The sequence below is a fragment of the Balaenoptera ricei genome, chromosome 6, assembly GCF_028023285.1.
Source record: "Balaenoptera ricei isolate mBalRic1 chromosome 6, mBalRic1.hap2, whole genome shotgun sequence".
Lineage (NCBI taxonomy): Eukaryota > Metazoa > Chordata > Mammalia > Artiodactyla > Balaenopteridae > Balaenoptera > Balaenoptera ricei.
The window spans coordinates 110,781,760-110,787,759 of NC_082644.1; the positions used below are offsets into that span (position 1 = coordinate 110,781,760).

Below are 6,000 nucleotides of genomic sequence, written 5' to 3' on the forward strand. Positions count from 1 at the left end.
ACATAGGAAGAACACTCTTTGACATAAATCACAGCAAGATCTTTTTTGACCCACCTCTTAGAGTAATGTAAATAAAAACAAAAATAAACAAATGGGACCTAATGAAACTTCAAAGCTTTTGCACAGCAAAGGAAACCATAAACAAGACGAAAAGACAACCCTCAGAATGGGAGAAAATATTTGCAAATGAATCAGTGGACAAAGGATTAATCTCCAAAATATATAAACAGCTCATGCAGCTCAATATTAAAAAAAAAAACAACCCGATCCAAAAATGGGCAGAGACCTAAATAGACATTTCTCCAAAGAAGACATACAGACGGCCAGAAGCACGTGAAAAGCTGCTCAACATCACTGATTATTAGAGAAATGCAAATCAAAACTACAATGAGGTATCACCTCACACCAGTTAGAATGGGCATCATCAGGAAATCTACAAACAACAAATGCTGGAGAGGGTGTGGAGAAAAGGGAACCCTCTTGCACTGTTGGTGGGAATGTAAATTGATACAGCCACTATGGAGAACAGTATGGAGGTTCCTTAAAAGACTAAAAATAGAATTACCATATGACCCAGCAATCCCACTACTGGGCATATACCCAGAGAAAACCATAATTCAAAAAGACACATGCACCCCAATGTTCATTGCAGCACTATTTACAATAGCCAGGTCATGGTAGCAACCTAAATGCCCATTGACAGATGAATGGATAAAGAAGATGTGGTACATATATACAATGGAATATTACTCAGCCATAAAAGGGAACGAAATTGGGTCATTTGTAGAGACGTGGATGGATCTAGAGACTGTCATACAGAGTGAAGTTGTCAGAAAGAGAAAAACAAATATCGTATATTAACGCATATATGTGGAACCTAGAAAAATGGTACAGATGAACCGGTTTGCAGGGCAGAAATTGAGACACAGATGTAGAGAGCAAACGTATGGACACCAAGGGGGGAAAGACCCAGGGGGTGGGGGTGTGATGAATTGGGCGATTGGGATTGACATGTATACACTGATGTGTATAAAATGGATGATTAATAAGAACCTGCTGTATAAAAAAATAAATAAAATAAAATTCAAAATTCCAAAAAAAAGAAAGGATAAACATTGTACATAGTACTTTAAAAAGACACATTAACAAAAAACAAATAAATAAAAAATAAAATAAAATAAAATATGACAAATTTGGAAAAGACCTAAAAATAATGACTAGAAAATTAAAATATTGACATTCAAATTAAAAACTCAATGGATGGGTTGGACAGTGGCTGAAGAGAGAAACTAGTTCTGAGAAAAATACCCTGAAGACAGTACAAAGTGACCAAGATGTGCAAAGAATAGTTAGGACTTGTGGAAGAAAAAAATGAGGAGATCCAGTACACATCTAGTAAGTCCAAGAAGAAGAATATTGAGAAAACAGAGGAAAGGCAATATTGGAGAGATAAACTAGAGAATTTTCCAGACTAAATGAAAGAAATGAATCCTTAGATTGAAGAATCACACTAACTCCCAAACAAGGCAAATTTTTAAAAATCCATACATAGACACTATGTTAGGGAAGCTGACAAACAGCAAATACAGAGAAAAGATTAAAATCAACCAGAGAGAAAGGAAAGATTACCAACAAAGGGAAGATAATTAGGCTCTCTGACAGACGATTTCTCAGCAACAAAAGACTCTAGAAAATAAGAAAATATCTTCTAAGCACTGAGAGAGAATACTGAACCCAAATTTTATATCCCTTTAAACTATCCAAAAATAAAAACGTTTTGACGTAGGCAATTCTCTCTTCCATGGAATGTCATCTCATCACCTCAGGGCCCAAATTCAACCCCACAAGCTAATTGGTGAAAGGCTACTCATCTTGAGGGCTCAGTCAAGTTTCATTTCCGTTTCAAGTTTTCATTGAATCCCTGCACAGTTTATCACTAGACAACTTTTCACTCTTCAATTCACTTTGTAACTGCTGTTTTTACCTGTCTCCCAAAGTAGACTGTTAGGACACTTGAATATGTATGTTTACATGTATACACACACAGATGTATATATCCATACACACGTATGTACCTTTATACCTAGCATAGAGCCTGGCAGTTAGTGAGTAGATACTAAATATTTGTTAAATAAATGAAACAGGTTTTCTATTAAAGGGCAATAGGCCTTTAAGTTAATAGCAAAGCTTTTGGAGTCAGACTTACATGGAATGTAACTCCATTTCTGCCACTTATTAGCTATGTGATATTAGACAAGTTATGTTTTCTCATCTGTCAAATAGTAATATAATGGTATCTACCTCAAAAGGTAGTGAAGATTTAAGGAGAAAAATCCCCTGCTAAAACAGTGATTTTGGAAGAAACTGAACCTTGTGGAAGCAGAGCAGGAAGCAACTTTTTTCATATCACTGCTTTTGAAAAATATGTATTAAGTACTAAAAACCCCAATTCAAATGAATATCAAAACTTTACATCTCAAGTAATTTAAACTTTTCTTCCTTTCCCAAGACGAATACTCTTATTCAGAAACCTGTATTAGGGAAGGAGGGATGTGGCTGACTTCATTACTGCAGCATGTTATCCATCCTACCTCTAAGTTGTCTCTGGCTATTGCAGTGTCAAAGAAAAAAGGAAAGGAAAGGTAAGGTCTCATTGAGTGGTGCCATTGGTACAGATTGCAAATACAGAATCTTTCTCTCGGAGCAACACATGAGCCTACTAGAGAGCACCCACAGGTAATGATTGCTGCATTCTTCCCAGATTCCCAGACAAGACTAATTCAGACACTGGCTGATCCTTTAGATCCCTCCTTCAGGACTGGCATCTGACTGTACCCCTCTAGACTTCATCTTCTAAGATTGCCTCACCTTAACAAGAAGCCTTCTTGGGTGGGATGCCTTTCAAGATGACACAGCTCATGCACCCTCCTTGGATCCAGTTAGCCCAAGGAAAAACCCATACATCTTATTCCAACAAATTCTGGAAATACAGCCTTCTCAAACTGTTCTCCATGCACTCGCGGGAATTGCACCTGGACCCTCCTCAAATGTTCATTAAGGCCTTAAATAATGTTTTTAGATGCATTTTCGTTTCCAAACTTGTTTTCTTAAACTATCTTTTCATTATTGATTTCTAATGTAATAACATTGTAGCCAAATAATTAAATCTCTATGAGATTAATTCTCTGAAGCTTTTTGAGACTCACATTGTGGCCTAACATGTGGCTAAATGGACCTGTGGAATACAGAAAATGACAGCCCCAAAGCAAACTCACAATTTTTAGAATTGAGATGGCATTCTTGGTGAATGAGGATGGATTATTCACTTAAATATTGTACCATAACTATATACACATATTTTAACTTGTGATATACTCATATTACACAGTATTTGAAAGCAGAACCCCATGCATCAATAAGCTTAAGTCTTCAAGATATCATGTTAACTGAAAACTGCCAGTTCAGGATGTTAGAAAAGTATGACAGATATGAAATTTTAAGACATGAAAATACTGTATTATTTTTGTAAAGCAGATATAATATATATTATGACTACTTTATTTAGGACAGTGGGTACCTTCTTTGGGGAAGGAGGAAGGATAAAGAATAGGATAGAGAAGTAGTTTGGATTTTAATTGTATCAGTAGCAGTTTATTTTTCCAAAATAAGAATTGAAACAAAAAGGGCAAATGTTAAGTTTTGTTAAAGTTGACTATTACGTATATGTGTTTCGTTGTCTTGGTCTCTATATCTACATTATGAAAATTTCCTATTAAAAACATAAACATTTTTTTTCTCGAGGGCAGGAGCCTACTGTGTCCCCCTTTGCCTGGCAAAGCAACAAAGCTATTCTTTTCTACTTCAAAAAAAAAAAAAAAACATAAACAGTAAAGGTAAGGATAACTACTGAAATATAAGAGCATTTTCTTATATTTTCTTTATTCTTTCATAAGGTTAAGCACACCTTTCTAGCTCAAAATAACATCCACCACAGTTAAGTCAATAACACTCAGCATCAGGACATTCAAGTCATTATATCATGGAGAATCCAAAATTAGGTCACATTTACCTTAGAACGGGGAGAACCAGAGATTTAGCTTCAAAACAATTTTCCGCGGTGTCTAGGCAAGATGGCGGAAGAGTAAGACGCGGAGATCACCTTCCTTCCCACAGATACATTAGAAATACATCTACACATGGAACTGCTCCTACAGAACACCCAGTGAACGCTGGCAGAAGACGTCAGACCTCCCAAAAGGCAAGAAACTCCCCACGTACTTGGGTAGGGCAAAAGAAAACAGAAATAACAGAGACAAAAGAATAGGGACGGGCCCTGCACCAGTGGGAGGGAACTGTGAAGGAGGAAAGGTTTCCACACACTAGGAAGGCCCTTCGCGGGCGGAGACTGCGGGTGGCGGCGGAGGGGGGAAGCTTCGGAGCTGCGGAGGAGAGCACAGCCGCAGGGGTGCGGAGGGCCAAGCGGAGAGATTCCCGCACAGAGGCTCGGCGACAAGCAGCACTCACCGGCCCGAGAGGCTTGTCTGCTCACCCGCCGGGGCGGGCGGGGGCTGGGAGCTGAGGCTCGGGCTTCGGTCCGAAGAGGAGAGGACTGGGGTTGGCGGCGTGAATACCGCCTGAAGGGGTTAGCGCACCACAGCTAGCCGGGAGGGAGTCCCGGAATAAGTCTGCAGCTGCCGAAGAGGCAAGAGACTTTTTCTTGCCTCTTTGTTTCGTGGCGCGCAAGGAGAGGGGATTCAAAGCGCCGCCTAAACAAGCTCCAGAGGTGGGCGCGAGCCGCGGCTATCAACGCGGACCCCAGAGACGGGCAGGAGACGCTAAGACTGCTGCGGTCTCCACCCAGAAGCCTGTGTGCGAGCACAGGTCACTCTCCACACCGCCCCCCCGGGAGCCAGTGCAGCCAGCCACGACCAGGCTCCCGTGATCCCGTGACAACTTCCCGGGAGAACGCACAGCGTGCCTCGGGCTGGTACAACGTCACGCCGGCCTCTGCCGCCGCAGGCTCGCCCCGCCTCCTCCGTACCGCTCCCTCCCCGCGGCCTGAGTGAGCCAGAGCCCCCGAAGCAGCTGCTCCTTTAACCCCGTCCTGTCTGGGTGGGGAACAGACGCCCTCAGGCGACCTACAAGCAGAGGCCGGTCCAAATCCAAAGCTGAACCCTGGGAGCTGTGCGAGCAAAGAAGAGAAAGGGAAATTTCTCCCAGCAGCCTCAGAAGCAGCGGATTAAAACTCCACAAACAACTTGATGTGCCTGCATCTGTTGAATACCTGAATAGACAACGAACCATCCCAAATTCAGGAGGTGGACTTTGGGATCAGGATATATTAATTTTTCCCCTTTTCCTTTTTTTGTGAGTGTATATGTGTATGCTTTTGGGTGAGATTTTGTCTGTATAGCTTTGCTTTCACCATTTGTCCTAGGGTTCGGTCCGTCCGTTTTTTTTTGTTTGTTTGTTTGTTTGTTTTACTTAAAAAAATTGTTTTTCTTAATAAGTGTTTTCTTAATAATTTTTTCCTTATTGTCTATTTTTAAAAATTCAAAATATTTTTTTCTTAATAAGTTTTTTAAAATTTTTTATTTTAAAAAGTTAAAAATTTTTTCTTAATAAATTTTTTCTTAATAATTTTTTCTTATTTTTTATTATACAAAATTGATAAATTTATTATAAAAAATTTTTAAAAAGTTTTTTTCTTAATAAATTTTTTCTTAATAATTTTTTTCTTATTTTTTATTATAATAGCTTTATTTTATTTTATCCTCTTTCTTTCTTTCTTTCTATTTTTTCTCCCTTTTATTCTGAGCCGTGTGGATGAAAGGCGCTTGGTGCTCCGGCCAGGCATCAGGGCTGTGCCTCTGAGGTGGGAGAGCCAACTTCAGGACACTAGTCCACAAGAGACCTCCCAGTTCCACGTAATACCAAACGGTGAAAATCTCTCAGAGATCTCCATCTCAACATCAAGACCCAGCTTCACTCAACGACCAG

At 39.9% G+C, this 6,000-nt stretch overlaps 1 long non-coding RNA gene across 1 annotated transcript in view; it reads right to left on the bottom strand.

The window, feature by feature from the left end:
- LOC132367347 (uncharacterized) overlaps positions 1–4,934 on the bottom strand; it is a 124,801-nt gene extending 119,867 nt beyond the window's left edge. Inside the window, exon 1 of the long non-coding RNA XR_009503764.1 lies at positions 4,525–4,934. This is a non-coding gene — a long non-coding RNA (uncharacterized LOC132367347). The remainder of the gene's footprint in view (positions 1–4,524) is intronic.
- Positions 4,935–6,000: the final 1,066 nt, after the last annotated feature.